General features: G+C 44.5%; 1 protein-coding gene across 3 annotated transcripts in view; it reads left to right on the top strand.

Moving 5' to 3' along the window:
• The first annotated feature begins 3790 nt into the window (after positions 1-3790).
• Positions 3791-25135, top strand: part of ZBTB40 (zinc finger and BTB domain containing 40) — a 75711-nt gene continuing 54366 nt past the window's right edge. For 2 of the 3 annotated variants that reach the window (XR_002323762.2, XM_020983028.2), the window contains exon 1: positions 3791-4198. The gene's annotated coding sequence lies outside the window, so the exon portion shown is untranslated. Of the gene's footprint in view, positions 4199-8482; positions 8684-25135 lie in introns of those variants that run through there. The other variant, XM_078145613.1, reaches the window with a different exon arrangement.

Raw genomic sequence — 25135 nt, 5'->3', positions numbered from 1 at the left:
GCTTGATCCTCGCAGCTTTAGGACTGATATTATTCTCTCCCTTTTTGCAAATGAAGAAACTGAGGACAGAGCCATTCAGTGAATTTGCCTGAAGTCATAACTGTGATGGGTGAAATCTGAAATAATTGAAGAAACAAAAGCCCAAGCTCCCAAGCATATCAATTTTTTAAACAATGCATGCCAATTGCATGACAAATTGAGATCTGGCCTCCTCAGCTTGGCACTAGACCCCAAATACAGGGGGAGACAAATCTTTATGCATTAAAAGAAAACAATTAACAGGATGTAAACCAGGATACAAGATTAGGTCACCTGATTTGTAATCAGAGGAAAAATTAGGGGCTTTCCAAGTGGAAAGGGGGAGAGGGAACAGGTGCAATTCCCTGAAATCAGGAGAAAAGGAAAAAAAAAAGGTGTCCGACTCCCCCCACAAGTGGCTGTATTCAGTCAAAGGGACAAAGAAACAGTAACTGATTGACCAGGACGGCGCCAGCTTTCAGATAAGACATATGGGTTGTTTGAGATGAATAATTGTGAGAAAATTCCTTGTATCAGTCTTCGGATCTGACTGGGTTTCTGGTCAGCACAACCTAGGTCCTTAGTTAAGGGTCTCTAAGCAACAGGTAGGGGTGGTCCAGTATGCAAGGCTAAGTTCAAACAATGCAATAAAGTTTTCTCACAATTCCCCTGAGTGAATAAAGTTTTTCTCACAAGATAGAAATTGGACTAGACCCACAATTGAACAGCAAAGAACGAAGTTGGATTCATAATTGGGTCACAAGATGGAGTCATCGTGGTTCACACAGTTCCCACAATTAACAAGTCAGTTACTAATTAGTATTGTATGTGAACCCCAATCATATCAGTTACCATCACCAACCATCAGAATTTAGACACAGATCAGTGACTTTCATTGTCCCGGTGGACCACCCCCCTTCCCCCCCAGCCCACATACACCCATACTCATTTACACAGTTTTAGCTACCTTGATGCCCACTCTCACCTGTCACCTTTATCTTAATATGACTGGAGCCTAGATGGGTGTGCCTTTCATGATCTCAAGAATGGGGGAATTATTTCTGTGTGCGCGATTGCATGTGTGCTTTACACTGAGTTCTCCTGCCCACACCTTTGCTCACTCCATTCCCTATGCTTTCAATGTTGATCCTCTCCTCATTTACCCAATAAATTTAAAACTATTTCTTCTAAGCTCAACTTCAATGTTACCCCAAGAAGCCCTTCCTAATTCTCTAAGTTAGTAATGACCCCTGGTCTCATGTAAGCAATTGTTTGAACGTCTATAACAAACATATTTACGAGATCATAAAATCTTCGATCCAGAGCTAGAAGGACCTTGGAGTCTATCTAGCCAAACTCCTTCATTTTATATGAAGGTCATATAGTTCTAAAGGTTCTTATCCCAACTTTCACTCTCACAGACAAGTCTTGGGTCCCAAAGCAAGATTACCTTTCCCATCTAGGGGTATCTCTGAGGAGTCAGGGGTGATTCTCTAATGCCATTGACTCAACTCCCATCGGTGTGCTTTCTTCCAAGATTTATCAGTTGATTATCAATTTGTCAGCCAGCCTTCAGTACCTTTAGAAAGGGATATTTAAGAAGGCAATACAGTAAGAATATTTGGTGCAAAATATCCCCTTCTCTCCTCCACTGGTCTATGATACTCTCCCACAAGTACATAGAGAGTCCTGGAGAAAGTGGGCTCTACCTTAGAGAACAGGGGGAAACAGGGAACTCACAACTCCTGGTTACTGGAAGTCCTTTTCTTCTTAGAAAGTTCTCCTTAGACATGGTGTACTTTCTTTTCTGGGCTCCCATGAAGCTATGACCAATATGTCCATGACTCCCACTGCAAGTACTGCCATCAGCTGATCTAGTAGAACACAGATGGGAAGATGGGAAGTCCAACATTCACTTGACTCTTCAAAACTCACAGGGGTCCTCCCCTGGCCAACGTGGAGACTGAGGTTGGGGTAAGGAGTGGACAAGAAGACCAAGGTGAGGCCAAAGTGCTTTCCTCTCCACCTCCCCTACCCCCCCCCCAAACAGTACTGTAGTGAGTTTGTGTGCCAATGTAAGAGACTGTGCTGACAGTGGTAGTGACTAGCATGGAGTGTGACAGCCTATAGTACATTAGGAACTAGGGTAATATTTCACTGAATTTCTGTGAAGAAGAAAAACAGTGGTATGTAATAGTTATGGGGCAGGTGATAGGTGATCAGGACAGAGTATGATGGGCAAACACACAGTAGGAGATCAGTAAATTCTGTTGACTGTGGATGATACAACCACGTGCCTACTAGAAACTTAGTAAATAACAAACTGTATTTCTGTGATAATGACTGAGCAAGGTAATGGGTCACTGGGATAGGATGGAACAGCCATGAACACAGCAGGAGTTAGATCCATACTGTACTGTTTTTCCATGACAGTGGCTGAATGTATGATTGGTGACAAGATGGACGACTGGGACAGTAGTGGAGGAGTTCAGAAAATATTTTCCTGAATGTGCGACTGCAACTGAATGGTAGGTGTGTGTTGGGATAGAGAGAGACAGTCACATACAGGAGAAGACCATGAAATGCTTTGATGAATGTACGACAAAGACTGCTGTCCACAGTAGTTTACTAAATACTGTGCTAGATTTAGGTATGACTGAATGGGTGAAGGAGACAGTATTACCCATAGCAGAAGCTCCCTAAGCCCTGGAGTCAGCAAGACCTGAGTTCAAAACTAGCCTCAGACACTTCTTAGCTCTGTGACGCTGGGCAAATCGCTTAACCTCTGTTTGCCTCAGTTTCTTCAACTGTAAAATAAGGATAATAATAGTATCTACCTCCCAAGGTTGTTGTGAAGGTCAAATGAGATATTTGTAAAAGCATGGCACAGTGCCTGGCACACAGCAATCACTTATATAAATGCTTGTTCCCTTTCCTTCCTCTTTCGTAAATATTGCACTATGTTTATGTCACAGTAACTGAGCAAGTGACAAGTGACAGGTGATAGGAAAGGGGTGACAGGGATAGCTGTGCACACAGTAGGAGTTCGCTAACACTGCTGGATTTCTGTAACTGACACATGACAAATGACAAGGGGCAGTAATGGGGTGACTGATGGGGACAGCTGTACACACAACGTGTATTAATAGTGCAGCTAACATACTGTACTGAATAAGTCAGGTGACAAGTGACAGGTTTTGGGAACGGGGTGACGGAACAGCTGTGCACACAGCAGGATCTCACTAAGTACCGTGCAGGACATATGTCACAGGGACTGAATGGGTGACAACTGACAGGAGGGGCTGACAGGGACATGCATGCATACAGCAAGAGCTCAAGCCCTAACTGGATTCGCATGTCAATGGCTGACTGACTGACTGACAGATGGCAGGACTAGATGAGACACGCAGCAGGAAGGCTGGCAATCCTAGGTGCCTCCAGAGAGTGCGCGTGCGCAATGACGCGCAACTTGGTCCCATTTGAAGGTCCGCGCGCTTGACTGTTTGTTTCGGCCCAAGACACCAGGGAACCTGAGGGCGGGGATCAGAATGTCTGTGCTCAGCAGTGACTGCATACAAGTCAATCGTTCAGCCAATCATGTGAGACTGAAGGCCGAGCCACTCCACCAATGGAGCGTTCTATTGCTTACAGACCCCGGATGACCCTTTACGATTATGGGTGTTCCGTAGGCTCGGAGAAAACGTTTAAGTTAAACCGCCATTTGTCTCCACCCCCTCCCTGCCCGGTCCTCCCCCGGCACCAACACCACCCTAGCCAGGTTCTTTCTATAACAGGGCACGAAGCCCTCAGGGGGTGGGGCTGGGGACCTTTAAAAGAGCGTCAAAGCCCCGCCATCCTTCACTCGACCCGGCCCTCCCCCACCGTTCGGCGCCGCTTCCGCTAGCGCCCCTGGCACGTGACGGTGGAAGTCGCAGACTCCGCGCGGCCCCCGCGTCCCCCGCCTTGCCTCGCCTTGCCTCGCCTCGCTTCCCCTCGCCTCCCCTCGCGAGCCTCAAGATGGCGTCGCTCTGGCGGCTGCGGCGCTGTTGAATGGAGAAAGCTTTATTGTTCCCCGCGCCGCCGCCACCATCCCCATCACCTCTTGGAGCCCGAGTGTTCGCGTGTCCTCCAAGCCGCTGTCAATAAAGAACAGACAGTTTGAATCGGCGGCGCCGAGCAGGTAACCATAGTGACGCGGGGCTGGGGCTCGGCCGCCGTGACCACCCGGGCGGGCTGGGGCCCCAAAGCCGAGCCGGGTCCTGGGGCCTGGCCTCGGGAGGCCACGCCGGCGGGCGGGCCGGGCCTGGGCCTGGACCTCCAAGCCGGACACCCACCCCAGGCCCGGGGCCCGGCCCTTTCTTATATCCCGACCGAAGTACCCCAACCGCACTTAGGGAAGCCCTGCCTCGGACCCCCACTGTGCCACCCGGGCCGGCCCTCTGACCTCTCTGTGCACACCGGACAAGGGGTGGGACAAGCATTTATTTAGCGCCTTAGCAATACTATCTCATTTGATCCCCACAACAACCCCGAAGGCACTTCCTATATCCACCCTTATTTTACAGTTGAGGAAACTGAGGTAGACAGTTCCCCCATGAGGTTCTTGGAAATCCCAGGCAATGGACCATGGACCTGAGAGCGCATTCAGCCTCACGCCTCACGCCTTCCTTTTACGAACTGAACAAGATATTTGGGTTCAGATGAGATAAACACCTGGCCGATCCAGGATTCGCACCCAGGCCCTCCGACTCCCAATCCCGGGGCTCTTTGCAGAGATCCTGAGACGTGGGGGGGGGAGATGGCGTGGTGAGAGCAGGGAAGGGAGGAGGGCCGCTCTGGGAAGCAGGGAGGACTGGTGGAAAGAGTCCGCAGCCACTGACCAGCTGGGCAGAAAGAGGCCAGCGCCTGGACCTCCCCGGGCTCCAGTTCACCCCGGTGAGGGTCGGAGATAACGGAGGGGGTGGCGTGGAAAGCGCTTTGTCAACGCCGAAGCGCTTGGAAGGCCGGTAGCTGGGACCCTTAGTGGGCGCTGGGGCTTCCTAAAGTCAGTCAACAAGTGTGTGCCGGGCACTGGGACTAGCAGGTCACACGGAGTTTACTTTTTAATGGGACTCGAGCCCAGGTGGACAAAGCTTGGGAATGAGGGATGACACCTCCTCAAAACGGAGCTGTTGGGAGGAATTCAGGGATGGGGGAGTGGTGGCCAAGCCTGGAGAGGTGGAGGTCCAATTCCATCTCGCTTCCTACCCTGGCATCATAGATTTGGCACTGGAAGAGGTGTCTGGATCACCTCACCTGGAGGAGGCTCTGTTTCCTCATCTGTAAAATAGGCTAATTCATGTAGAACCTACCTGGGGAGGTGGGGGGTTATGAGGTTCAAATGAGATCCTAGGTAAACTGTTTGCCAAAAAGGAAAGCCTGTAAACATGCTAGCTATTATTACTTACATAGTATAGCTCTAAAGTTTACAAAGACCTTTGCAAATACATCATCTCCCTCCACTGTAAAGTAGGTAATAGGGCTAGAATTGTCTGCTTTTAAGGATGAGGAAACTTAAGACTTGGAGAGAAGTGATTTGCCCAGGGTCACACGTCTTGAGGCATCAGCTGTGAGAATTCAAATTATGGTGACTCCTGACTTCACCTATGTCTAGGGTTCTTTCTGCTATTCCTGCCTGCCTGGACCTCAGTTTCCTCCTTTGTAAGATGAGGGAGATGGTCAGTTAGTCAGTAAACATTTATTAAGTATGTGCCAGACACAGTGCTAAGCCCTGGGGATACAAAGAAAGGTTTTAAGAAAGGTGTTGTGTTTTTTTTTTCCTGCCCTCAAGGAATGTGTCACATTCTTTAAAGCCCCTTCTAGCCCTGCCATGCCTCGTCTGAAGGGCCTATCCAGCTCTGGCTATCTTAAGCAGGGATGACAACCTTTTTTTCTGTTTGTTTTTAAAGCGAGCTGAGCCATTTTTTGTGGTACCATTAAAATATCACTTTTTAAACAGCCACATTATTGTTTTTATGTACCTATTTGCATTCTTCCGATGATTTTTCTGAGTCTTCTCCCTCAGCCATGTGCTTCATAGCCTCTCCAGGCCTTTCCTCCTGTGTCTGTCTTTCCATAACCCTTTCAGAGGAGATTTCATCACCATGATTGGATGCTTTATTCTGGTCCTTTTAGTTTTTTGGGGGGTTACCAGGATAAGCCTCTGGCTGTCTACCAGACAGTTTCTCATTCTTAGTATTACCTTTGTACCCATACAGTTCAGAGCTGAAGGGGTTGGTGGAGGTCACCCACCTCTCATTTTGTAGATGTGGCAGTTGGCTAGAGGGGTAAAATGATTTGCCTAAGGTTATCACTGTGTGGCTTTACTTGTCCTTTGGCCTACTTATAATGTTGATTCTTCTCAGGTTGTGGTATTTCGTGAACTATAGCCATAAGTATATAGATTTTTTGTTCACTCCAGAGAGATTTAACATTTTCACACTCTACAGATTTGTACCATGCCTGACACATAGCACTTAATAATTACTTGTTTACTGATACTGCATTTGAACAGGTTTGTACATCTTATTAATTTCCATAAAGTAACAATAAAAATGCCAAATAATTATTTATCATCTACAGAAGACCCTTGTTTTAATGCACATGCATGGCCTTGGACCTGGATGGAATATTCAAAGGGAGTCTTCTCTCACTGGCTCATTAGTTCAATGAGTTTGTTAATTGTTGCCTTGTAAAGCAGGGAGAGGCTGAGGAAGAGGTCTGGAAGCACAGGGAGCAGAGCTAGGAGGAGAGCGGGGTGGCAGCAGGAGAACAAGGATGAAATAGGTGACTCCAAGGAGAAAGGAAGATGGATGAAGGTGGAGCGGGCTGAACGCATCTCCAGTACTTTTAAGTCTTTGTTCACAACACCACAGATTTGGCGCTGGAAGGGGTCCTAGCCACCATTCTAGTCTAGTGGCTCCCAGAGAATGGTCTGATGACTCCTGGGGGTCCTAAGGCCCTTTCAGGAGCTTCTTGAGGTCAAAACTATGTTCCCAGCAATACTTAACATGTTTTAATTTCTAACATGGTAAATATTGTTATATGTAACCCCACCTGCCTTTCCAGTCGTCTTACACCTTCCTCCTTGCCATTCACTCTTCCGTTCAGTGACACTGGTCTCCTGGCTGTTGCTTAGACAAGCTGCTCTATCTCTCAGCTCTGGGCATTCTCTCTGGCTGTCCCCCATGCCTGGAACACTCTTCCACCTTCTGCTCTGACTACTCTCCCTGGCTCCCTTTAAGTCCCAACTAAAATCCCACCTTCTACAGGAAGCCTTTCCCAACCCCTCTTAATTCCAGTGCCATTGTTATTTGTAGATTGTTTCTATATGTTTGTTTAAGGGGCAACTAGGTGGTACAGTGGATAGAGCAGCAGGCCTGGAGTCAGCGAGACTCATCTTGGTAAGTTCAAATCTGGCTTTAAACAGTTACTAGCTGTGTGTTCCTGGACAAGTCACTTTACCCTGTTTGCCTCAGTTTCCTCATCTGTAAAATGAGCTGGAGAAGAAAATGGCAAACCGCTCCACTATCTCGGCCAAGTAAACCCCAAATAGGGTCATGAAAAGTCAGACACGACTAGGAAAAAACAACGACCCAACACCAACAACATGTGTTAGTTTTGCATGTTGTCTCCTCTGTTAGACTGTGAGCTTCTTGAGGGCAGGGACTGTCTTTTGCCTCTTTTTGTGTCCCTAGTGCTTAGTACAGTGCCTGGCACATAGTAGGTGCTTAATAAACGTTTATCGAATGAATAGAGTGCTCTGTGAAGTCAAAGGGAACCTGAGGGGGAAAATGTGAGCTATGGAGCTGCTTTGGAATTCTTATAGATTATTATTAGATACTTACTTGTTGCATACTAGAGAAAACTGCCCAAATATGGGCTCCAGCTGTAGGTGACCTGGAGTGCTGATTAACAGTCGGCCAAAGATAAAACTTAAGAGTTATTTCTATAGAAGCAGAGTGCCGTTCTACAGAGCCAGACTTTTTTTTTCAACCTTCCCTCCAATTTTTTAAAATAATTTTATTGACACCGCATTTTAGAGAGAAACTCATCCAAAGATAATTTAATTTTCTTCTAAACTAATTATAGCACCCTGTAGTCAAAGCATTTTTCATGATTTTAGCCAGTTAACCCCTCAGCTTCAGTTCCCAGCACCATATGCTTGGAAATGGTGAAGGAAACAGAGCTAGTCTTATGCACGGGGTTGGCAGGCTCACCAGTAGCTGTGGTACAAGATAAGTGGAAGGAGAGGTCTGGCAAAATGTTATGGGAAACTGAGGCAAGAGTTTTGACCTTGAGGTTAGGAAAGGAAGTTGAGCCTGCATCATGTTTTGCACAGTGCCTTGCACAAACTTGGTGCTTAATGTTTGTGGAGTCAGCATTTCTAAAAATGATTGCTGTCTTTTGTTCTTCCATCTCCTTCAGGCAGTTTGTATTTGACAGAAAGCTGGCCTCAAAACCAGAAAGACCCAGGTTCAAGACCCACCTTGGACATGTCCTGGTTATTTGACCTTTGGCAGTACACCTAACATCTCTGCTCTAGGCAACTCTTAAAATTGTAAACTACAGAGAGGGTGTTCACCTGCATTGGGAGAGTGAATTCCCAGTACCAAAGAAATCACAGGTCAGTCTCTGTTTCTCTCCCATTTCCCAGTATATCCCTCCCACACTGTTCTTTGTAACAGTGAGTAAAAAGCAAAGGAAAAAAACGTTCAGTAAAATCAATGCCTCAGCCACGTCAGGCGCTCTCCATGTAGGAGAGAGGGCAGAGGACCTGGGTTTACATCTATGCCTGATACTTCCAGTATGACTTTGGGCAAGTCATGTCACCTCCAGAGGACTCTGTTTCCTTGCCTGTCAAATGAAGGGGTTGGCCTGGAGGGCCTCTGAGATCCCTCCCAGTTTTAGACCCATGCAGTGTTCTACACCCAAAGTTCTTCCCCTCTGCCAAGGGAAAGAAGTGTGTTCTATAGCTCTTCTTTGAGGTCAGGCTTAATCATTATAATTACACAGAGTTCAGTTTTAATTTTTTTCCCTTCAATTTATGTTGTTGTTATTGTGTTCTGGTCCCTGTCACTTTTTATCAGTTCGTGTCTTTCTTTGCTCCTCTGAAGTCTTCACATTCATCATTTGTTACAGCGCAGTAATACTCCTTTACCTTCATTCACCACAGTTTGTTTTGCTATTCGGTTCTTAGCTATGAAGTGTTACTGTAAGTATTTTAGTGTCTATAGCACCTCTTTAACTTTTGATCTCCTGGATCTCTGGGTCAGATTGCTTTATAGAACGGTTAGGGTGAGGTTTGCAAAGTACTTACCTCACAAGACCTTAGTGAAATAAAATATTATCCCCATTTAACAGATGAAGAAATGAGGTCTAAGGACATAGATTTAGAAATAGAAAAGGGGCATCCAGTCTAACCCCCATCTTACAAATGAAGAGACTGAGGTTCAGAGAGGGGAAATGACTTATCCAAGTCACACCCTTGAGAGGTCATCTGACCCCGATTCTTCCACTGTATGTGCTGACGTAGTACCTTGCTCATAGCCATACAACTGATAAAGGTTCAGAGCTTGTTCTGGAACTTGGGTCTCCTTAGAATTATACAGAATTTCTGGGTTTGAAGGCACTTCAGATAGCATCATGCTGACAACAATTCCCTTTTCATTTCATTTCATTTCTTTTCTTTTCTTTTTTGCTAGGCAGTGGGGTTAAGTGACTTGCCCAGGGTCACACAGCTAATGAGTGTTTTGTGTCTAAGTTCGGATTTGAACTGGGGTCCTCCTGACTCCGGGGCTGATGCTGCTCTATCCACTGTGCCATCTAGCTGCCCCCTAACGATTCCCTTTTCAAAAACCCTGGCTAAAAAGGAAAAAGAAAAGAGGGTCTTGGTAGCATTTTAAGGAAATACACAGAAGAGACCAGAAGGAAACCCAGACAAGTAGAACAGCTTTGAAAGTTAAATGTTAAATTTGTTATATGCTATCAGAGAAAGCAAGCTGTAAATAATGGAGATTCATAGTTTCATGTGTAATCTTTTTCTGTTCTACTTTGTATATGGAAATCTTTATTTTATGTGGTATTTGCCAAGTTCAGGATTATTTTTTTAAAACCCTGAAGCCTCTGCTGAAAGTTACCTTTTCCAGTAAGGGAGAACCACTGTGCAGCCTGTTCATTCCACCTTTGGACAGCTGTATTTGGGGGAGATGGCCAGGCCTAGGGAGACTCTCCTGGTAAGGAAACTCAAACCACCAAGGCAGATCAACATTGTAGAATTATCAACTAGCACCATACTGATATAAATATAAAGGGCCCACCCAAACCTAAAATAACAAAGCCATGCAAGGCTCACTTTTTGCTTTGTGTTATATAGTCTCAAGAATTGCCTATGGGGCAGTGAAAGGATCAGGGCCTTGCCTTGGGTCAGACAGCCAGTGGGTCAGGAGACCCCGAAGCCAGGTCTTGTATCTTTCAAGCCCCAGCACCACTTTTCTTATTTCAGTAATTTAGTACTTTTTGGTTCTTCCTTAGATCCAGCCTAAATCTGCCTCTTACTTGGCCCTCTGGGCCCAAGGAGAACAAATCTGACCCCTCTTCCACATGATGACCCTTCAGATATGTAAAGACAGAACCCCTGTCTCTTGAGGTTTCTCTTCTCCAGGCCAGATACCCCCAGTCCTTTCAGCTCGTCCTTAGGGGGCATGAGCTTGAAGCCCTTCACCATCCTGGTCTGTCTCCTCTGGAGGCTCTCTGGCTTTTAAATTCCTTCCATGCTTTGAAGGAAAGGAGGAAGTTCAACAGACATCTGTGGGGATGTCATGTGCTGTCATGGGAATGAGGGATGGTAGGAGCAAAGGCACCAAGATGGGAATGGACAGAGACACAGGCCTGGAGAGTAGCTCTGTTTGGCCACAAGAGTACATGTGCCCATAGTGGGTTAGATTGTGGAGGGCATTGAATGCCAGACTCAGGAGTTTATGCCTGAAACTGTTTCTTCCTGGGCAGCTAAGGACATGATTTATTTTAGGCTTATGCTAAATGGGAATAATAATAGCACCTTTCAGGATCATGGTTAGGGTAAAATGAGAGAATATTTGTAAAGTGCTTTGCAAACCCTCAAGTGCTCTGTAAATGCCAGCCTACTATTACTGTGCTAGGAAAATGGTGGTAGAGGCAGTACCATAGTGAATAGAGATCTGGCTTTAAAATCAGGATGCTTTGGGTTCAAGTCCTGCCTCTGAAACATCCCAGGCAAGGCAGTTAATATCTCCATGCTCTAAGCAGCTCTCTAAAACGATAAAGAAATTGCAGAGTAGGTGCTGACCTACATTAATAGAAGGAGTTTGCTTATCTGAAGGGAGTTCCCTCTATCTATGATAGATATCACAGGTCTCTATCCTCTGGCCCCCAGAATTTAAAAAGTGTTGAATAATTTAAAGAAAATTTTCAGAGGTAGCATAATCTATTGTAAAGTGCTGGATGTGGAGTCAGAGGGGCTGGGTTTGAATTCTAGTTCTGCCTTTTACTTTCTCTCTTTTCTCTCTCTCTTCCCCTCCCTCCCTCTCTTCCCTTTCCTCCTCCTCTTTCTGTGTCTCTCACCCTCTCCACCTTCCTCCATCCATTCATCCATCCATCCATAGATGTAGAGCTGGAAGGGACCCTAGAAGTTATCTGGCCCAACCCTTTCATTTTACAGATGAAGAAACTAAGGCCCAAGGTAGTTAAATGACTTCCCCAAGGTCAGACAGATAGTAAATACCAAAGGAAGGATATGAACCCAGTTCCTCAGCAAAGCCAATTGCCTTTCCCTTGTACCAAGCTGGCTTCCCTAGATAACCTCTAAGGTCCTTCCTAACTCCAAATTTATGATTCTGTAATTGTATATGTAGGCAGAAAAGTAACAGGTTTTTTGAACTGTCCAAAATGGGATGCTGGGTTTTGGGGGTTTTGTTTAAGCCAATGTGAAAAATTATGCTGAGGCAGTAATAGATCAAGAGAGTACTATAGAAAGAACAGAAATTTAAAGTTTTGACTTGAAACTGTATCCAGAAACCATCTTGCAAATGTCCTCAGAAGCTATAATCCAACCTAGCAAGTGGAACAAGAAACTGAACACAAAGTAACTGTTAACACAAAGTAAAAGCAAGCCCTGAATTTCTTTGCTATTTTGGGTTTGGGTGGCCCTTCACATTCACATCAGTACAGTGTTACTCAGTGATTTGGGTCAGCTGGGTTTTGAGCCAGAGAGTAGGTGATGACCTTTGCTTGGCAGGATGATGGAAAGCCCTGGAGGAAGAGCCAGGGCGGCCAATGTGTTTTTCAATCTATTTTATTTCAGTTCAAAGCGACATTGCAAATGGACAACTCAGGAAAACAAGCCACAGTTTGGCAATACTCTGCTGCTTTTGGAGATTGAGGAGGATTGGGTATAACCAGAATGTGACTTGTTTTCTTGGGCTCTCTGTCTGCAATGATGCTTTGAACTGAAATAAAACAGATTGAAAAACAAATTGGTATGCCCTGGTGCTTCATGCTGAGTATTTACATTATGCTTCTGGAGCGCTGCCTGGACCAGCAGCGCCCTGGGGGAAGGCAGGGACCTCTTGGCCTCTCTCAACTCTTCAAGAGAGTAAGCTTTGATTTTGGGGAAGGAAATTGAATTGGGATATATGGTTTCCTGGATCTCCAGTAACCTGCTTTTCAGAGCATCATCTTGGATAATGAGGAGAAAAGCAAGCCGCTAAGCACATTGAGAAAAGTATTAAAATAATGTTAAGGGCATTTAAATTCCGTGATGAGATTGTCACTCTCTAACTTGGTGGATTGGTTCAGCAGTGAATGTGAAGGATTATGTTTGGTTTTGGCTCTCCTCTGGCCCTTTAGGAGAGTGCTGAGCTAGAGAAAACTAACTTTCATGGCATTTCCCTATTATTTGTGACTTAAGTCAAAATCAGGACCCTAAGCATGTAATTTAATGAGATTAATAAAACTTTAGTATGTTCTTGATGTAACTTATGCATTGACATCCCTGAAGATTGAATTTGTTCTCGCAGAAATGTAGCTGGAGCCTCTTTACTGTGGTTCATTGGATTATTGAATTTAGAGGTCTAAAAGACCTTCGTCCTCTCACTTTGCAATTGAGGAAACTAAGGCCCAGAGCAGCTGTGACTTGCCTGAGGTCAGACTCCATACACAAGGTGCTGAGTTTCTTCCTCGTGCCCTTGATGCTGATCCTTTGAAGGCACCACGATTCCTTCAGAGAGGGCCCTTTGTCAGCTGATGCACTTGGCTGTTTTTATCCACTGATAAATTTTGGCTATTCCACACCTTCTCATCCAGCTCCTCTTGTTGGCTGTCATTGTCTTTCATTTTCCATCTCTGTGTGTATGTACATGCGTACACTCACACACACACACACACACACATACATATGGTCCACTCTGGCATTCGAATCTTTGGTTACATGCTATACCCTGTAAATACCAGCCATGCATCTTTTCATTCCCTTTTGGATCATTTGTAATTTTAATTCTTCCAAGATTCACAGCCCTGTAGAATCACAAATATAGAGAGCTGTATGAGATCTCAGAAGTCACCTAGTCCAACCTCCTTATGATGAGAAAATTGAAAGCCCGGAGAAATTACAACTTGCCCAAGCTTGCCAGTGGGCCAGACTGGGATTCGAATTCAGAGTTGAGAGAAGCTGCCTTTGGTGAATTTGGGTTATCCAACCCAGGTGATCTATATCCTTGGAAGTGAAAGAGCTAGCAAATATGGCTGCTCGGCCACCATCAAAGATCTTTGAAAGAAGGGAGAGAGTCCACTGGATTGATTGGTTTTGCTGATTTTAAAATTCTTTTAAAATAATCTTTGTTATAAGGGTTGGCTCCCTGGAAGAGGGTCTGAAATAGGAGGTAGGGAAGGAAACACACATTTTGAAGTGCCTACTATGTGCCAGGCACTATGCTAAACACTTTTCAAATATTATATCGTTTGATCCTCAAAATTACCTTGGGAGGTAGGTGCTGTTATTATCCTCATTTTACAGAGGAGGAAACTGAGGAAGACAAAGGTTAAGTGGCTTGCCCAGAGTCATACAGCTGGCAAATGTCTGATGCTGGATCTGACCTAAGGTCTGCCTGACTCCAGGGTCAGGGCCCTATTGCTGAGGAGTGAGGTATTGGGGAGAACCTAAGAAACAAAAGGTGACAGTATATTTAATAAGAAAGATATTAGAGGAAGGGATTGGTACCACAGGATTGGAGAAGAGGAAATGCTTGTGTTTTGAAAAAAGGAGAAAATAGAGTCTGCAAACTACAGGCCAGTGAGCTTGACTGTGTCCTTGATAGTATATTCAGGTGGATTTGGAACTGTTGAATAGTCATTCTCGATGAGTAGTCCTTCGTAGCTTTTATTACAGCTGAAAAGTTCTGCAGTAGAGCGCCCCAGTCATCTGTGCTTTTGGCTTAGGCTGTTGAACATCACAGAATTAGGAGGGCTGGGCTACTAACACACTATCGGAATCCAAAGGTCTTGAGACACTGGGACATTGGGCTGAATTGAACTAGGTGAAATTCAATAGGGATAAATGCAAAGTTTTATACTTGGGTTAAGAAGACCAGATTTGTGTGTGTGAGATGGGGGGGGAGGGAGCGATGAGGTGGCAGTTTGTCTGAAGGAGAGCTGGGGATTTTGTGAATTGCAAGCTCAGTATGAGTCAGTGGTGATGTGGCAGCCAAAAAGCTCATGCAGTTCCGGGCTTCGTGAAGGGAGGCGTGACTTCCAGGGACAAGTAGTCTTTATCCCAATTTACTCTGACCTGGTTGGACAACGTCTGGAATATTGTATTCCAGCACGATTCTAAGGATAGTGATGAGTTTTTGAGTGCCCTGAAGAGGGCAACCTGGAGGATGAAGACCTTGGATTTGTGCCATATGGGAATCCCTCGGAGGAACCAGGATGTAGAGATTCATGCATTTTGACGTCTGTCTTCAAATATTTGCAATGTTGTCACATGGGGAAGGGATTGGGTTCCTTCTGTCTGCCCCCAGAGAACGGAAGTAGGCACGATGAGTGGAACTTGGAGGTATCCCCCAGCAGCATGGGCTTCAGGGAGGGGCTCGATGGCCACTTGGTAACATGCTGTGTGGCTGGCACCCGTGGCAGCCGAGGTCCTCTCAGACTCTCGGAAGTCTGTGGATCTGTCCTCTGACTCAACGTCTGCTTCACCATGCTCTCTTTCTCTATTTCAAAAAGGCAACATCCAGTTAAAATCTTATTTTGGGAACGAAGGAATAGCTTTTCATGTCTTGTTTATTTTGATTTAATTTTGACGCATAGAAGATCAGAGCTGGAAGGACCTTGGAATTTACTCTAACTCCATCGTTTGATAGATGAGGAAACTAAGAACCAGAAAGATTAACTTGGGCAAAGTTTTTAAGCTGAGACTCCCACTCAGGCCTTTGTGCTGCAGGCCAGGCCTCTCAGCTCTTTCAGTGTACTGCCAGCCACTGAGAAAAAGGGATGACAGTGACTCATAAACTCTTGAAAAATAATTCAGAATTTTATGCCGGTCATTAGTTTGTTCAGGCTTAATATGAGACCGAGAAAGGAAGTTGAATGCTTTTATGCATAGCACTTTTGCTCACCACATCAGCCCTGTCTCCTGAAGGAAAGATGATACACCTGCCTACATGTAACGTTCCAGTGCCAGGCCCTGGGACTCCTTCTGCTTCTATCATGTTGGTACCTAGTTTACAAGCTGCTCTGCCATTAGATTGTGGGCAAAGGCAGGGGTTATTTTTGCTTTCTTTATATTCCCATCACTTAGCACAGTATCTAACGCATAGTAGGTTGTTAGTAAATACTTGTTGACTTTTAGATAGAGTCTGTTTCTCAAAGGAACATAAATTGCTGACAGGAAGATGGATAGGATTGATGTCAGGGGAAGAAGATTGGCTAGGTGAAGGGGGGTGGAGAGGAGGGGGGAATAAGGGAAACTGGACTAGGAACAGAGACTAGAGGAGAGCAGACAGGTCTTATCCAGGGCAATGTTGGTTTTGGACATTCAAAGATATCTTCACTTTCACATCAAAACTGTCTGGCTTTGGAGCTCTAGGCTAGCTAAGATCATAAAACAATCTAATGCATACATAGTCATTTCTGCTTTTAGTAGTAGTGGGAAAGATGGAAATTTTCATAAATCTTTTATCACAGGCTCATGTTACCCAAATGGGGCTGCTACCAAAAGGATTATTTTAGGAACCAATTTGACCAAGATTTGAGAGATTAGCCAACTCCCTCAGTAATAGAAATAAGAAAACAGAGACCCAAATGTTTTGCATGAGTAATCCAAGATCAGAGAGGGTAAGTAGTAGAGCCTAGACTTGAACCTGGACTTCTGATTCAAAATACCCTGCTCTTTACACGAGCCACCATCTGGTATGTGGGTAGGATCTATGGTTTTGGGAAACTAATGATCCTGGAGAAGTGAGAGAAGTGGAATAAGCTGCTAGAGAGGCTGGAGAATGAGGAGGGAGATAGGAAAAGGCTATAAAGAGAGGAAAGAGAGGGCTCTCATGGCAGTCCTTGGGGGAACCTACTTGAGTGGTCCTTTCTTTGTACTGACAGAAGCCTATTTTGATAGTGATACTCCCATTTCTCATTCTGGTTTTGACTTGCTAAACATTGCTGGAAGTGCTAAAAGAGCCAGCTTTATCTATTCTTCCACCTCTCTGGCCCTCCAGCTTCTGCCATTTTCCCCAAGCCTCAAGGTTCTAGTGGCTTAGGAAGCAGTGACTTTCATTTTAGCCATAGGGACACACTAAGTGAGAGCGGGTGGCTCAGAGATAGCAATTTAAAAATCGGTTTTTGGGGGTTGTCATATATTCTTGAATGTTGATTATTTGGGAAACTATGGAAGGTCTGGAGCCTTCCTCAGCCATTCTACCTGCTCTCATTCCAAGGCATTCCAAAATTGAACTCCAGCCCCAAAGAAATGCTTGAAAATGTATTTTTTAAAGATTCTCCTTCCCCAATACTAACCCAGCACAGCTCTTCAGCTTATGACGATTATCACATACAACTCTGACAGTAAGTTTGGCCACCCTGGACATAAGCACTCAGCCAGTATGCAACTGCCAGCATGTCTCCAGTTTATTTGTTTTGTTTTTTAATCTAGTTAAAACTCTAGGGAGAGCTTTCCAAGGTCAGGGTCCATGACAGTAGAATAATTGGCCCCCGGAGTTCTGGCTATTTCGAGCAACAAAATGTTGAAGAAATTCTTGACAGATTTTTCCATATCTGTCTAAATAGTTTTGAGCCAATCCTATGGAATCCCAGAGGCTAGGTCCTGAAGTTTAAGGCAATAGAAGTTCATCAACACCTCTGCGTTGTGTGTGTGTGTGTGTTTAATCTAACCCCTTGTCAGATTCCCTAGTGATAGGTATTAGAGAAATATGTAGATCAAAATAATCCTCAAATGTTCAAAGACAAAAAGATTGCAAAATTTTACAGTGTAGAAAGTGAGAAGAGTGGGAATAGCTCTGTCAACTGTGCTAGAGAAGGGCAATCTGCTTAGGATGACAGTTAGAAAAAGCTTGCAGAGTAGGGAGTTGTTCATGTCCCAGGTCTTTATAGCCACTAGCAATACAGCAGTGCACTTCACCTGTTGTGGATCTTTGAAAAGATCCCAAGCAGATGGTAAGAAATTCAGCCAATTTCTCCGTCCTAGAGGCTTTTCTACTTCTAGGCTACTTCCTCGCCAGCATGATGTAGTAAGAAGAGGGTTGGGCATCTGGATTGGAATCCCCCCTCCCAGCATTTGCTAGCTGTGTGACCTTGGGTAAGTCCCTTCACTTATGAGACTTAGTTACATCATCCACAGTGAGGATAGTCATACCTCCTGCATGCCTCCTGGGGCTATTGTGAGCAGACCTTCTAGGGAGTTGTTATCCTCGTCCCTGAAAATTCCATGGTCTCCTTTTCCTGCTTCTCAAAGTTGAAACCTCACCCTTCCCCATTTCTTGCCACACACACAAGTAACTAGCATTTGTAGTTTTTAGTATGCTAACGAGAGATAAGTTATCTCATTTGATCTCCTAGCAACCCTATGAGATAAGGGTTGTTATTATCCCTATTTAATAGATGCGGAAGCTGAGGCAGACAGGTGAAGTGACCCTTCCAAGATCACACTGCTCATGTCTGAGACAGGATTGGAAATGAGATCTTCCTGACTTTAGGTCCAGTACTTCATTTACTTTGCCACAGTTTTTCAGTATCAAAAGTTATTTAGATTTGAAGGCCTCACCCTACCTGTCTCCTCTTTCCACTTCTTTACTACCTTAATCATTTTTAAGACTAGCCCTTCCCAAAGCATGTTATCCAACTTCCTGACGGACTTCAAGTGCAGAAGGAGAGATATAGTTTTTGAACATGGCAATATGGGAATTTGTTTTCCTTGGCAATGTTTATTATGAAGGTTTCTTCGTATCCTCAGTTGCCGGGATGGGGGTAGGGTATGGATGAGAGAGAACATGGATTTTTGCCAATTGTTAAAAACACATATACATATATCTATATGTATATATATATGTGTATATTATATATATATATATGTGTGTGTGTGTATGTATTATACATATATTTGTATATACATATATGTGTATATGTATGTGTGTATGTATATAAAATTAAAAAGAAGAGTAGCCTATTCCGGTAGCTGTGGTTTGTGGTTGCCTAAGATTCTCTGCTAGTTCACTGGCCTCATTACCTCTTTTTATTAGACGGATAGCTTTGAAGAAGCAGTTTGGGAGCCTAACTAGTGCCTCATTGATGAGGAAGGTAAGCTTAGAAATGACAGAAACATCTATCTCTGCCACTGACAAAACCAAGAACTTAAAAAAATACTTGGGGTTGGGTTTTAAAATGTCAAAGTCATTATTGGTTTGTGAGATCCTTGATTGTACCAGATGTAAGGGTGAGAATTAAGTGAAATCTAATAGTAATTTTGAGTTACTTATGGGGTGGGCATTTTGAAAGACTTTTCATTTTCATTTCAAGATATAGTGAGTTCTTGGAAATCCTCCTGAACTGTATCATGTATTAGCTCAGTACAGGCAGGAAATGATGCTCATCCTAAAACTTTCTTCCATGTTAACAGTCTTTACAAGTTGTGAGTCTATGAATTAGCCAGAAAGCAAGAGAATTACAAGAGGTTTATTGCATTGAAAATATTGATGTCGTGCCTCATAGTATCATGTAGATATTCTCAGAGGAACATCTCCATTAGAAATGGAGCCCTTGGAAAAAGAAATCAGTTGACTCCGATGGCAATTTCTGACCTACCAGGAATGCAATTTTGAGATGTATTGCTTTCTCGTAGGTGAAGGTTAGTAAGGAAATAGTTATGAACAAGGAGAATTTGTCTGCAAATATTAAGCTTTGTATCATTTTAGACTGGAGCTACCAGCGTGGGGAAAGCAGGGAGGTTAGGCACGCTGTAGTATTGGAGCAGGAACGGAGGGAGCATACATAGATGGCGGCTCCTGGATTCTCGGCTCTGCCGCCTGCTTGGTGTATGGGAGAGGCAGCTCAGTTTTTTCATTTCTAAAACTGGGGCTGTGGTGTTGTCTTCCTATAAAAAGAATTGGAAGCTTTTGATAATGAATGTTTACAGGAGAAGAACTTTTGAATTGGTAGGGAGAAAGCATGGGGATACTGCACATTTTTCTTGCTGTATTCTGTGGTTTCAGGGTTTCTTCTACAACTGAGCATTCATGCTCACATTAGGGTGCTCAGGCAGGTACTGACCTATTTACAAATGGGGTGCACCGCCTGCAGCTGCTTTTGCTAATGGAAAGCTTGATTGAAGTTTAAGAAATAGTGAAGCTATTTCTTTTTTTCAAGATGAAGCCAATAAAAGATTTTCACTGATTTTAAAAAACATTTGTGAGGTTTTTTTAAGCTTATTTATTCAAAGAGTTTTCATTAATTTGAACTTAGCATTTTAAATATTATCTCACTTATTTAGCTGTAATTCTACCCATTAATAAATGGGCTGGGCCATTTACATTTGATTCAGTTACTCCATGTGAGTCTTAGAATTGTAAAATTTAGGGAACCAGTTTCCTACCTTTGAGATAAGGGGAGAAAATATCACCCATTGGGCTGAGTCTCCTCCCTGTTCTCCAGCCTCCCAGGGGAAGAGAAGAAGTGCTATTCTATTGGACATCGTACTCTCTTCTTTTCTTGGGAAGGGGAGAAAGGCTGTTCTTTCAAGGCAGCTTGCTCTTCTGCTTTGGAGGATGCTGACTATAGCATCATTCCTTCAGCTCCAAGTAACTGTTCCTTCACTTAAACTGCCTAAGGCCTTAAGAGGACTCTACTATGAGGTCAGACTCCTTTGGACAATGTAAATCTTCCCAAACTCATTCCTCGGGGATTAACAAATTCCACCCTGGTCATACTCTCTTCATTCCAATGATTATGTGTATATCCCCGCTCCCCATTGGTCAAATTCCATTTCCTGTCACTCACTGCCAAATAAATGCCTTGTTCCCATTCCCTTCAACCCTCCCACCACACACCCCCATGTGCCACCCCAAAGCACTCCAAAGCTGTCTACCTTTCCACTGTGGTTTCTGGAACGGCAATAAACTTGGCTTCCATTTAAAATTTTTTTCCATTCTACTCTTTCCATCTTCTGACTCCCACTGAGTCCTGCCTCACTTTTGATGACACAGCCTACCTAGCCACTCTTTCTAGCACTGGTTACACTTCCACTCATTCCTCCTCCCCACCCCACCCCCCACTGGTGGGGAGGAGGAGTTGGAGTACTCCCCATTGCCACTTCTAGATTCTGCCTGTATCACCCCCTCTCAGAAACTTCTCCTTTGAGGTTCGCTCGGTCCCTATCTACAGCCAATCAAAATTCTGGGAGCTATTGTCTACCAGCCTCTGGGACACTCCCCACCTTCCTCAATGAGTTTGGACCTGGCTCATAGTTTTTTTCTCAACTTCCACCCTCATTTAGAAGATTTCAACATATATACTGATCCTCTCTTGAGCACCCTAAGCCCAAAATTTTACAATTTCCCTCGTCCTGTTCTGTACCCCACCTCAGCTACATGCAAAGATGGTCTACCCTGGATGTGCCATCACCCACAAATGCCCTGTTTCTATGTTATTGTTCTTTAATCGCATTCTCTTGTCATTCCATCTCTCTCCTTGCCTTGTCATCTCAAGTCCAGTACTTTGTTCATACCCTCTAATGATTAGATTTAGTATAGTGTATGTGTGTGTGTGTGTGTGTGTGTATATACAGAGAGAGAAAGTAGTCTAGGGATTAGACTAATCCCTTGACCCTCATTTCTTTCCCAAGACATAAGCCCTGCACTAACTACATTCTTTTCCATCTTGGCCCCTTGGTGAACCAGTTCCACTCCATACTGTCCTGTCAAGGACCTGTGTTGCAGAACTTGCCGTGTGTGATCACTGCTGCTTCTGCTGTCTTTATTTTTACACACATGTTGCTAAACAAAGGTGGAGAAAATCATGAAACCTCTGACTGGGGCCACATAAATTTGTGTCATATAACCTTGACTGGGTCCTCGCTGCTGCAAGGCAATTCTTTAAACCTCCCCAATTAACTCACCATCCTACTCACTACAAGCTCTTCCAGAACTCTTCTGAAACCTCTCATGGCTCTTCTTTACATACTCAGCTGAAGACCTTGCTTCATATTGTACTGAAAAAGTTGAGCCCCTTCTTTTCGAGCAACCTCCTCATCTCACATCACCCAGATGCCTTCTGCCAGTATCATCCCTCTGCCAGTGATTCTCAAGTCTACTTCAGCTCTTTGCTGACCTCTAGTCCCGCATCTCCAGCTGCCTAATAGACGCCTCAAATTCAATGTCCTATAGATCTCTCAGCTCAACACATCCAATACTGAATGCATTATCTTTCCACCTCATCCTCCCCTCTTCCTAACTTCTTGTTACTGTTGAGGCTGACTCCAGCCTCCTGTCACCCAGGCTCACAACCTAAGAGTTGTCCTCTGTTCCTCAGTTTCACCTCCCGTGTCCAATCTGTTGTCAAGACCTGTTGATTTTACCTTGCCAACATCTCTTGCAAGCTCCTTTTTCTCTCTCCTGACACAGCCTCCACCCTGGCGCTGGCCCTCAGTAGTCTGCTGGAGGGTCTCTTTCTACTACAGTCCATCATCCACTCGGTTGCCAAAGTGATCTCTCACCATGTCACGTGTCCAGTAGCTCTCTGTAACTTTGGTTGCAAATAGAAAATTCTCAATTTAGTGTTCAAAGTCCTTCATAACCTCTCCTCTCCCCCCACTTTTCCAATCTTCTAACACCTCACTCTTCCCATGTAGTCTGAGACCCAGTAACACTGGCCTTCTTGCTGTTCCTCAAACAAGACACTCCATCTCCTGACTCGAGGCACTTTTCTCTGGCTCTTCCCCCGTGCCTGGAATGCTCTCCCTCCTTTGCTGTGACTACTGACCTCGCTGACTTCCTTTGAGTCTCAACTAAAGTCCCACCTTCTACAGGAAGCCTTCCCCAGGCTTGCTTAAGTCCAGTGTCTTCCCTCTGTTGATTGCCTCCGGCGCCTCCAGTGTCTGTCTTGTTTATACGGAGTTGTCTGCATGTTCTCTCCCCTAGTGAACTCTGGGCTCCTTGAGAGTAGACTCTTTTTTGTTATTGTTCAGTTGTGTCTGACTGTGTGACCTCCTGGACTCTGTCCATGGGGTTTTCTTGGCACAGATACCGGAGTGGTTTTCCACTTCTCCAGTGTGTCCCCATTTTATAGATAAGGAATTAAGGCAAATACATAGGGGTTAAGTGACTTGCTCAGAGTCACACAGCTAGTAAGTGTCTGGGGTCAGATTTGAACTCAGGTTTTCCTGACTCCAGGCCTGGTACTGTAATCACCACACCACCTGGCTGCCCCCAAAGAGACTCTTTTGCCTTTCTTTGTATCCACACCACTTAGTGCAGGACCTGTGCTAAGTATAAACAGGCGGTTTAATAAATGTTTATTGACTGAATGATGCCTGAGCCTTTCTGAGGTCCATCCCTCTCATTTCACTTGGGAACGCAAGCCAGAGAGAGAAGGTGACTTGCCAGCACAGAACAGTCATAGTAGAGCCAGAACTAAAACCCTTGTTTCCAGACCTTAGTCCAGTATTCTTTCCATCACACCTTATTGGCTTCCTTAACATTTCTATGGACTGTCATAGGTTCGAGGGATATTGACTAAGATTTCAATTTATGTTGCCTATAGAATTGGCTTTGGTCGCACTCTTCATTTTTTGGAGTTAATGTGCATAATTGGAAATAATCATTTGTGATAGAGCTAGGGTGGCAGGACAATGTGTGAAAGGTATGTGGGGACAAAGGGATGAGTCAAGAAGCAGGAAGAAAAGAAATATGAACATGTAGTTCAGGGGTGGGAACCTGTGGCCTCGAGGCTACATGTGGCCCTCCAGGTCCTGAAGTGCGGCCCTTTGACTGAATCCAAACTTCACAGAACAAAAATTATTGAGGGCCTGGAGGGCCACATGTGGCCTCGGGGCCGCAGGTTCCCCACCCCTGAGCCAGTTAAGACCAGAAGAAGAATGGAGAAGCTAGTCTAGGGGGAAGCTGAGAGTTAGGAGAAGGTCAGAGTGAACTGACCTCTGCTGGACTTGAAAGTCTTGAGACTCACATAACCAGAGAGGTGTGCTCCCTATGCGGGAACAAACTAGAAAACCAGAGATACAGAACAGCTGGCTGTTTCTTTAATGGTGCTTAGAGAAAGCTCACATTGGGTGTTACATAAAAGCTCAAAGGAACTAGGAAAGAAAGCGGACTTTGTGAGGAGCCAGACAGAGAAGCCCTAAATGGGAAGGGCTGAGCTCTAGGGGCTAGGGAAGAGGCAATACAGTATTGAGCAAATGTCCCCGTCAGGCAGGGATGGACTCTGTGAGCACACTGTGTCCTTGTCATTTGCCTCCCTTTTGATATAATTTTTACCTTGAAGGAGGACAGCATGGGGTGTAGGTGACCAGTGGCATTCCACTTTGGCTGGAGGGGTACCCTGGGAGATGAGGTTGGGAAGAAACTGGATTTGTGTCCTAGATGCTAAGCTCTGAGGAGTTTAGCCTTTTGTAGACAATGGATGGTAGAGATGGTAGAGAGACACTCTATTGTAGAGCGGTTTGGCAGTTGCTCATTAAGTTCAGTGTCTACCACACACATTACTTTGTTAGGTTCTAAAATAAAAAAACCACACTGCTTTTGAGAAATTTAATAAGTGGAACAGCAAGGTATATGCACTGATGGGGGCTAACTGCTTGCTCATTAACTCATTGCACCCTCAAATGTAGTTTCAGTCAGTTCTTTTGGCTTAGGCCAGGATCATTTTGAGGGGGTGGTTCATTGACATCCAGTCATCACAGTGTCAAGAATTCCAGAATGTTGGACTGGCTTGGAGTCATTCCTGGTCTGTGGTTTCATGCAAAGCAGGCCAATTCGAAACCCTCAGGAGACTGGGTCGTGTCAGAAAACCTTGAGGTACTGAACTGAATTGGGCCTCTAGGCTTGTGACTATGTAGTCCAATTATTTTTGGCTATATTCCCATGGTCAGTAAAGTATATCACAGTATTCAAGGTATATGCCAAGGCTCATTGATTTCCTATTCAGCTAAAGCAGGGGTTCTTAACCTTTTCTTTCTTTCTTTCATTCTTTCTTTCTTTCTTTCTTTCTTTCTTTCTTTCTTTCTTTCTTTCTTTCTTTCTTTCTTTTTTTTGGCCATGGACCCCTTTGGCAGTCTGGTAAAGCCTATGGACTCATTCTCAGACTCATTTTATTTTATTTTTTGTTTTCTGTTCCAAATTCTCTCCATACCTTCACTACCCTCCCCCACCCATTGAGAAGGCAAGAACTATAATACCACTTATTTCCATATTAGCCATGTTGCAAAACAAAAAGAAAAAGAGAGAAGAAAGAGGGAAAAAAAAGTGTTTTAATCTGCAAGAATCCGTTAGTTCTCTGCCTGCAGGTGGATAGCATTTTTCATCAT

This window comes from Phascolarctos cinereus, unplaced genomic scaffold, assembly GCF_003287225.1.
Source record: "Phascolarctos cinereus isolate Bilbo 61053 unplaced genomic scaffold, phaCin_HiC Scaffold_726;HRSCAF=1367, whole genome shotgun sequence".
NCBI classification, from domain to species: Eukaryota; Metazoa; Chordata; class Mammalia; order Diprotodontia; family Phascolarctidae; genus Phascolarctos; species Phascolarctos cinereus.
Note: the sequence above shows the minus strand (reverse complement) of the source record. Positions and strands in the feature narration are given on the sequence as shown.